Below are 8,534 nucleotides of genomic sequence, written 5' to 3' on the forward strand. Positions count from 1 at the left end.
TTCTTCTTGGATTTTCATTTTCTTGGTATGTTGTGAAGTGTTAATTTTCTTTGAGGTTGCCTTATAGTCCATTAACATTTCTTTCCATTTAGTGTCATCTATTTTATCCTATAATCTATCTGACCTTCTCACACTCTGGATCTCTGTTCCTACATGTTTACCTTCTTTTACTTTGTAATTGTTTTGATCATAGACTGACCTCCCAGATTCTCTGAGTTTGTTATAGTTTTGTTCTGTTCATGACTCTTGCTTCTGTCGATTTAATTCTGGGAGGTGCTGCCAAGTATGTCAATCTCTAGTTGTTGTCTGTTCTTGTTGGTTCTTAGACCACAGAACTCCATTTAGGATGTTTTGTAGTGCAGGGTTGGCTTTGGCAAAATCCCTTAGCTTCTGTTTATTCGGGAATGTTTTGATTACACTGAGTATTTGCTTGATAGCTCTGCTGGATAAAGGATTCTTGGCTGTTAATTTTTTCTTTCAGATTTTTACATATGTCTTCCCATTGCCTTCTTGCTTACATGGTTTCTGCTGAGAGATCTGAGCTCAATCTGACTTACTTGCCTTTGTATGTGACACTTTTGTTTTCCCTAGCTGCTTTCAGGAGTGTCTCCTTATCTTTGGTTTTGGAGAGCTTGATTATGATATGTCTCAGTGATTTTCTTTTGGGCTCTATCCTTCCTGGGGTTCGTTGAGCTTCTTGAATGATTATCTTTTCACTTTTCAGGATGTTAGAGAAATTTTCTTCTAGCATTTCTTCAACTATTTCCTCTGTGGACTTGTATGATTCCTCTTGTTCTGTAATGTAATGCTGGTAATTCTTAAGTTATTCCTCTCCATGTTGTACAACATGAATCTTAGACCTTCTTCAGATTTTTTAATCCTTTTTCCTTTTTGTTCTTCTATCTTAGTGGTATTGAGAGATTTGTATTCCATCTCACTGGTTTGGCATTCCATCTCTTCTATTCTACTCCTTTGCCCTTTCAGAGTACTCTCTATTTCCGATATTCTATTATTAATTGTTTGGACCTCTTTCTGTAGGTTTTGAATTTTTTCCAATGCTGTATCTATCTTATTTTATTATTTCTGTAGCACTTTCCTGACTTTTTCCTTACTTTTCTCAACTCCACTGTAAAGTGTTTGGAAACATTTTATAATCATTTTTCTGAATTCTTTCTCAGGCATTTCCAAGGCCTGCCCTCCTTCCAGAATGTAGTCCCCGCCTACCTCTAGGTCATTTGTCTCAGACGATTTATCTTGTTTCTGGACATGTGCTGATATGGTCATCTGCTTTTGCTTCTTGGACATGTTTAGTGTTTATCTGTGACCTTATTATTTAATTGAGTGTATGTTTTGGTATTTTTTATGCTTTCCTATTGCCTCCAAGTAGATGTGATCAGGATGTGGCTTCCCTTTTCACTCTTCTTATTGCTTAACTCAGAGTCACTTTCACAGGTGTTGTCTGCCTCCCTGGTATTTGCCAGTTGGTTCTTGCCTGGGTTTTGGTGTTTTATAGAGTGTGGTTGTAGCTTGACTGTATGGCCACAGTTGCTGTCTCTTCTTAGGTAATATATGGAGAGAAAGAGTCCCCAATAGGTAGAAAGCGAAAACAGCATCAACAAAAGAAAAAACAACAACAACAACAAAACTAGACTGAATTTTGCAGTCTATAATTACAGAAAAGAGAGGAGGGAGAAAAGGAGAAAAAAAAAAAAATCTGTAGCCTAATATGAGTATGACTTTAATGTCCTCTCTTCAGCTTCTTGCTATCAAAGCTGCCTGAGAGATTTCTAGATGCCACTGTTGGTTATTATGCTGTACCTCAGGCTTTAATTTAATTTTCGGCCTGTGTGATTTTTAAACTCTTTCCCTCTCTACAGTCCTGTCTTTCCTTTTCCCATATTAAAAAATAATAATAAAACAAAAAACGTTTAGGGCCTGCTCTTGGGCTGAGTATCTGTGCGCATATGTTGCAGAAGAACCCACCAGTGGTAAGGGTGGAGGTGTCCACTCACTCAGGCACCCCCTCTAGTCACCAGAATGGAGGTGCACAAACAGTTGGGGAGGGGTCAAATGACCAGATACCTAATAATAAAATCAGAACAAACCAAAGTGTATTGTCTACTTTTGCTCCAAGGTTCCTGTGGCATTTTTCTGTGGTGTTTTTCTCCCCCACTTGGTCTTGCCGTTTGGTCTCCCACAAGATGTCGGCTGCAAGCCACTGAGCCTGGCAGATTAAAAAGTACACAATTTCTTACTTCAGCTTCAAGTTCCACTAACTATAAGCCTTCAAACTTTTAAAATATTCCTAGCTATGTGGATCCGAGTTTTGGATCTCTGTCCTGGACCTGCTTTGCCTGGTATTCTGTGGTATGGCTGACAGTGAACTTCACTGAACCTCCACCCTAGCCACCATCAAGCCCCACCTCCTAGTTTATTTTTTACAGGAAGAAACACACATGAACCCCTTTTTTCCTCAACTCTTTCACTTTGCCCATTCCCTATTCTTCTCTAAAGTTCTATTTTCTAACCATTCTCCTAGTCATTATACAGACTTTGCACCCATGTATGACAGGCAGAGAATGCTAGAGACCCAAAATTCCATGGTGGCTGTTTGGAAGGGGGAGGAGGCTACAGTAACTGCCACACTAGGTGTACTTATGAGGGAAAGTGGGGGAGGGGGCAGGGAGTATACTGGATACCTCTCAAGTATAAACATGTGGGATAACAAAATGCCTGCATTGCTCCAGGAGCCAAGGCAGACAATTCTGGACAAAAGAATCACAACCAAAGACCAAAAGAGGGGAGATGTGCAATCAGCCATGTCTTCCAGCTTTCTGGTGTCTGCCTCCAGTGGGGGTACTATGTTTATGAAGCATCATGGTACTGAGAAGACCCCTACTTCCAAAAGTTGTCAGGAGGTAACAACCATAAATGTGAGAATGCAAGATCAAAGCTTATCTCAGAAACAATGCCTATAATGAAGGAAAAGGGAGGTGGGGGAAAGAAGAGGAGCAAAAGCGATTGATTTTGTCCAATCTGGTCCAGACCAACCCAGGCAAAGAATGAGAAGATTCAAAGAGAGGAAACTGAAAAGAGATAGTACCTGGGACCTCATCACTCCCCACAAGATGCTGTCAAAGCCATATCACCTTATTCTTCAGCCAAGTTACAAAAAGAGTTCTTTAACCCCTTCCTTGGTCCTTTAAAAGCTGCAGTAAGTTTACTATTCAGATCACTTAATATGGTTTCAGAACAACTGCAACTGTTCAACTTACATGTGTCTTTCTTTCTTTCCTAAGGATAGCAACTATATATAATGCATATTAATAAAAATATATTATCGAAATAAATATGCAATTCAAGGGGTTTTCCAAAAGTTCATGGAAAAATTCCATCATCTTTTAATGCCATTTTCCCATAAACCTTTTGAAGACCCCCTAAAGAATATATATAAGAAACTTTGAGATGATTTTCCTAACGTAAGAACCTGGGGAAAGTGGAAATACCACAGGTTCAGCCATTTCAATGCCATATGGCTCTACTACCTCTACACTTCCACCCAATCCTGTCTTCTTGCTGGGAATCTGACTCTCTATTGGCTCTCTCAGACCTTTAAACTGCCTGTTTTGTGACCTCATTCTCCCACCAAACCTACTGGCATCTGGTAGAATCTTGGGGTTTCCATGGAATTGTCTGTAAATACATTTGAATCATCGCAACTGACCAGTGACCAGTGACTTTCATACTGGACACATGCTCCCTTTGGCTTCAGCCGCTCAGGCACCTTCTAGTATCGTCTCTTCAACCCCTGTATCTACTACAGTTGATGTCTCCTCTTCTCTGACCATGTCAGGTAAAGAAATAAACTGTTTAAAAAGTTTTCATTAGATTTCCTCTTTCTGAAATTTAATAGTAGAGTCAAAATACCATGGATTAGTGAGGGAATATATTGAACTAGAAATCTAGAGTCCTAATTTCTGTTTTGGATTTGGCATTTGCTACTTGTGTGACTTTGGACAAGTCATTGAATCTCACACATAATCTGTTTCGTTATCTGTTACATTAGATTGTTTAATTTCTATGGTTCCTTCATTTTCTAATACTGAATTTCAAAGGGCATACATATGGACAGTAAAATCAGAAACATCTTGACAGTCTTTGAACAGAAACAAAAAAAAATCCTAAGTAGTGTTAGAAGATTTGCAATACATATCAAGAAAAAATGTTTCAACTGATCTCTCCTGGTATTTTAAATGTATACCTGTCATTAAGTAATACAAATTTTGGGGTTTTTTCAATCTAAGAAGAGAAAATGGGGAGAAAGGATGGAGAATACTAGGCTATCATGAGGCAGGGATATCCAGGACTACTTTCATCATCAAGTATGGGCCAACAGGAGTTAAGAGGGGAAGAAAACATGAGGATAAAGAAGATGGATAGCATAGAAGAATGTTCAAGTGAAAAAGAGGTAGTCGGGATGCCATGTCAAAGAGGAATAAGGATTTTGCCATAAAACATAAAGAGGATAGAGTAGAATCTACCCAGGAGGACAATATGAGTTTACTTTTAGCAAATGCTTCGATGAATGGGCTGGGAAGAAAACTAAGGCTCGTTTAGGAAGGATATCACTGGAAAATGCAGTTTATCCGATAACTGTACCCAATTGGTTTTTCTATCTATTGCCTCTTTGAACACAGATAACAACTGACAGTTTTCAATATAAACAGTTTAGAAATATTTTTTAGAACTGATGCTCCTTATAAATAAGAAACTTAATAAAAGTGGTTATGGGAACTGGCCGGCAGAAAAAAAAATGTTTTCAGCATAGACATTTTGTCTCAATTATTTTAAATATTTTAGATGTTTTTCCATTTAATGTTTTTTGTTTGTTTTGAAAATTTGATGTCTCCTAATTCACATCTGAATCACAATTTCCTTGGTGTGAGATTAGTAGGTTCCAAGTAAAGGCTAACTGTCACCTTTACAATTGTGTGGATTAAACACAGACATATTTGTTAATAGTCATCATCTGCTTTAAGACGTTAGCTACCTAAGAAGAAAAAAAGACAATTGATCTCTATATTTCTAATTTGAATTTATCTAAAACAAGATTGTGGAGATATTTGGACAAAGGGTTCCCTACATGAAATATGTTTTCAAATTTAGATTCTAATAGTGATGATTGCTTTCTGGTTTGAAGGATGACATATTCCTAAATGTTGAAGATAATTATGATTTAGGTTTTGAAAATTATACTTTTAAGTTTTTTTCCCCTGCATCTTATGTGACTATATCAATTGAAACATCAATTTCTATTAGGATTGTTATCTGTTATTTGCTCAGAAATATCAATAAGCATGATAAAGAAACTCCTTTATATTTATTATTTATCTCTCTGCTTTATACAAATTTTTGTTGAAATATCTGTACATACATTGTGGTTATCTATACATTCACTTTTACTTCATTTTGATTCTTGTCATGCAGCTTTAACTGATATATTTTCTTTGTACTGATTATCCATCTATTTAAAATCACCATCTTTAGAACTAATTTTTTTGGCTAATACTGTTCACATACTATAGTCTGTGAGAACCATGACTTATTAGTGAATTTATTATGTCTTGATGCTTGTTGTCATTAATATCTACATATTTTTATATCTGTGATGCTAAATATTTTTCAGGATTAGGTATTTGTCTTTCAGATGTATTCTGACTTCCTGTATATAAATCATAAGGAATATATCACTTGTATTCATGTATTGATTATTATTAGTTTTGTTGTTACTATCATTGATATAAATACTCTATAGATGAGGCCGCTGAAGCTCAGAGAGTTTAAATTACTTTTTTTCTCCTAGAAAGCATGTTTTGGGGAAATTAAAATGATAAAACCTCTATAGAAAACAATTTGGTGATTGCTCAAAAAGTTAAACATAGTGTTACTATTGTTGTTGTTAAGTGCCCTCAAGTCAGTTCCAACTCATAGTGACCCTAAATTGGGTTTCCAAGACTGTAAGTCTTTTCAGGAGTTGAAATCCTCATCTTTCTCCTAAATGTTAAGTGCCAATGAGTCATTTCCAATTTACAGCGACTCTGCATGAGGTTTCCATGTAGTTTTTGGTGGGTTTGAACCATAGACCTTACAATTTGTACTCTAGTGCTTAACCTATAGTGCCACACCAATCGATAGGCACTGGACTGCAAATTGCAAGGTCCACTGTTCGAGTCCACCTGCTGCTCCACAGGAGAAAGATGAGGCTTTCTGCTCCCTCACAGATTTAAAGCCTCAGAAACCCCATACAGGGTTACTATGAGTGGAAACTGACTCTACTTCATTTAATAACAACAAACTACAAATATATACATATATATCAAAAGAATTAAATGCAGGCATTTAAACAGATTCATTAATGCATTCTTCACAATATTCAAAATCTGCAATAGCCAAAAGATGAAAGCAACCCAAGTGTCTAATAACAGATGAATAGGTTAAAAAAAATGTGGTATATACATAAAATGGATATCATTCAGTGTGGCGCTGTGGGCTAATGCATCAGACTGCAAAGTTGTTTGAACTGCAAGGTCGGTGGTTCAAGCACACCAGCTGCTCCTTGGAAACCCTATACAGGGTTTCTATGGGGTGGAAATGACTCGATGGCACTTAACAACAACAACAAAAGAGAAATGAAGTCCTGTTGCATGCTACAAGGATGAACCTTGAAAACACTATGCTAACTGAAATAAGTCAGGAATAAAAGGACAAATATTATATGAGCTATCTATAATAGGAAGGAGCTCTGGTAGCGTAGTGGTTACGAATCGGGCTGCGAACCTTAAGGTCAGCAGTTCGAAACTACCAGCTGCACCACAGGAGAAAGATGAGGCTTTCTACTCCCGTAAAGATTTACACCCTCGGAAACCCTATACAGGGTCGCTATGGGTCGGAACCGACTCGATGGCACATAACAACAACAACAATAATCTATAATAGGGATATAAGGAGCCCTGGTAGCATAGTGGTTATGCACTGGACTATTAACCAAAAGGTCAGCAGTTCTAATCTACCAGCCACTCCTCAGTAGAAAGACGTTTTCTGCTCCCATAAAGATTTATTGCCTCAGAAACTCTAGAAAGAGCCGCAATGAATCACAACCCACATGACAGTAAACAGCCACAACAATAGGCAAACGCATAGATAAAAATTAGATGAGTGGCTTCTGAGTACTGGTAGGAATTGGGAAAAGGGAAGTTATTACTTAAATGAGTGCTGAATAGAAATAAAGGGGGGAGGGGAAGGCATTTCAAGATAAACTACCTCTCAGGTGGCCACTTTGACTTAGAATCAGAAGTCAGGCTTGACTAGGGTAAGAATGACCTTTTAGACATACCAACAGGACTAAATTCTACATGAACTCGAAAAATTGTCATGTAAATTTGACAAGCAAAAGGAGACACTGAGAATCACAATGGTAAGGGCTCCAGTGATTTCAAGTGCCTGTCCCCAATACCGCATAATGCCTGTTTCTTGTCAAAGTTTTAAAGTTTGGTTTCTGGCAGGTTAATGCTCAGAGCAGAGAGTTCTGGCAAAGGCATGAGGGTCCTAGGTTCTGTAACCTGGTAATGCTACAAACATAATGGGAGGATGTGAACAAGTTATCTGAGCCTCACTTTTCTCATTCATAAAATGAGAATGATGAAACAGAAATTTTTGAAGGACCTCCAAGTTCTAAAATGCTTTTTTAATTCTAACAAATTGTAAATGTCTACATACTAATGTGCAGCCTCAAGGAAAAATAGAGCAGGGAGAAAGTTGCTTCTAGCCCAGAGAACAATGGAGGAAACAGATTGATTGGGTCTTCTGAATATCTGTGCCCAAGTTGGAAGCACAGGCAGTTAATAAGGAGAAGTGTCAATATCATATAACATAACCATCATCAAGTTATATTTGTGACATCTAATTGAGTACTAGTACTAGAGACTTTCTGATTGCAATAACTTTAATGTTGTTCCTCAAATGTAGTGAGAAATGTATCAGTCTCACTGATTTTTTTAACCACTCTCTTGTTTTCATACAGAAAATAACCAAAATCCATCTTTGCTTGGAATTCCAAATTCTCTGCAGTTCTCTCTTCCTGTGGTGAGCAATGCGGCTCCCCTCACAGGAAGTATCTGCAACTTCTCGAGGGTCTCTACTCCAGCTGTCAGCTCAGCATGGCTACCGCCATCAGCCTCTAACACCTCTTTCCAACCACTCATGGGTAGCGCCTACCCTTACCAACATTCTAGCACAACCATGTTGTCTGAAGGTTCTGGCCAGAGCCAGATCTCCACTTCATCTGCCTCCTGCCCAAGTGTTTTTCAGTGCGATATAACAGGACACACTACAAACAAGTCATCTTCATTCAGGGACCTTACTCTCACTCTCATTGACCAGGGCACAGCTGTTTCTTCCATGTCTATGACAAATCAATATGACAAAACTTTCAATACCAATACCATGGTCCCTCTGTTTCCAACACTTTCTGGTAG

General features: G+C 37.9%; 1 pseudogene; it reads left to right on the top strand.

Annotated features, from left to right (window-relative positions):
- The first annotated feature begins 3,753 nt into the window (after positions 1-3,753).
- LOC102832310 overlaps positions 3,754-8,534 on the top strand; it is an 8,202-nt pseudogene continuing 3,421 nt past the window's right edge.

The sequence above is a fragment of the Chrysochloris asiatica genome, unplaced genomic scaffold (genome assembly GCF_000296735.1).
Source record: "Chrysochloris asiatica unplaced genomic scaffold, ChrAsi1.0 scaffold00197, whole genome shotgun sequence".
Classification (NCBI taxonomy): Eukaryota; Metazoa; Chordata; class Mammalia; order Afrosoricida; family Chrysochloridae; genus Chrysochloris; species Chrysochloris asiatica.